The sequence below is a fragment of the Tyto alba genome, unplaced genomic scaffold (genome assembly GCF_018691265.1).
Source record: "Tyto alba isolate M040663 unplaced genomic scaffold, T.alba_DEE_v4.0 Super-Scaffold_42, whole genome shotgun sequence".
NCBI classification, from domain to species: Eukaryota; Metazoa; Chordata; class Aves; order Strigiformes; family Tytonidae; genus Tyto; species Tyto alba.
This window is the reverse complement of record NW_024881318.1, coordinates 12,450,972-12,452,227: the sequence shown is the minus strand read 5'-3', so window position 1 is coordinate 12,452,227 and position 1,256 is coordinate 12,450,972. Positions and strand designations below refer to the sequence as shown.

Sequence of the window (1,256 nt, the reverse complement as noted above, 5' to 3'; positions counted from 1 at the left end):
ACAGAACTTGGGTACAGGTCTGTCCCAGCAAAACTCTTCCTCTGCTTCCTTCCTCTGTGCCATTGAGGTCTGAGTTCAGTCTGAATTTCACTAGGGGATTTAAAACTGTTGACTGGATCCACTTTCATCCCAAGCAATTCTGTTAAGCCATTGATGCCAGGGGTGAGGACTTCTTTCTCTCTCTGTATGTGTTCTTGTTCTGCCTCCCCTACTACCAATGCCAGCCTACGGCCATACCACCCTGACAACGCCCGATCTCGTCTGATCTCGGAAGCTAAGCAGGGTCGGGCCCGGTTAGTGCTTGGATGGGAGACCACCTGGGATAAGAACAGTTTAATAATGGCAGTAAAATGAAAACAATAACGATGATGGGGGGAAAACAAAAAGAAATACATAAACAGGCAATGTACAGCGTAATTGCTCACCACCCGCCAAACAATACCCAGCCCGTTCCTGGCCAGAGACCCCAAGGTACCAAGATCCCACAGTCGCAATCCCAGAAGCGAGAGAGAGAGAGCTCCTACCCAACCACCCCTCCTCTATATAGTGAGCATGTCGTGCCATGATATGGAATATTTCACGGGCCAGTTAGGGTCAGGTGCTGTGGCCGTGCTCCCTCCCTGCTCCCTGTGCCCTGGCGCACGGGCAGGACATGGGGAGTCGGAGAGTCCTTGAAGTCTCAGCAGCAGCTGAGAACACCAGTGTGCTATCAGCATTCTTCCCATACCAAACCCAAAGCTAAATCCAAAACACAGCACTCATCTAGTCCCTGAAAAGGAATATTAACTCTATTTCAGCCCAAACTAAGACAGGAGGGAAGTTCTTGAATGCAGACTTACACTGCATGAGCCAACTTGGTGTCAAATCTTCCAAGAAAGGGTCAGTTCAGATGGACAGTTCAATGTTGCATCTCAGCCTGCACCCAAAAAGAGAGAAAAGGAGCATCCTCATGGCTGCAGGTCTCAAGGAGGATGTGAAGGTTTGGGATTCGGATCTCAGTTCTGCTCTTTGCTGCAGGGTTTGTGTGTGCCATTGAATGAAGTCAGCTAGGTCTGTTGACTAGAGCTCTGTAGATCCAAATAATGGTGTAGACCTCAGGCTCAGATGTAGGCATTGGAAGCTAGATAGGACCATTTGCACTGTGACTATGCTTGGATGAATACATGCAGTGGAGGAAACTGGAATAACGACAGAGACAAACTATGCTGCAGTGTCCTGGGCAGACACCCACTCCCTGTCTTAGGCACTCTCCACAG

General features: G+C 49.3%; 1 pseudogene; it reads left to right on the top strand.

Moving 5' to 3' along the window:
• The first annotated feature begins 223 nt into the window (after positions 1-223).
• On the top strand, positions 224-345 carry LOC116965874 (annotated as a pseudogene).
• The last annotated feature ends 911 nt before the right edge of the window (positions 346-1,256 follow it).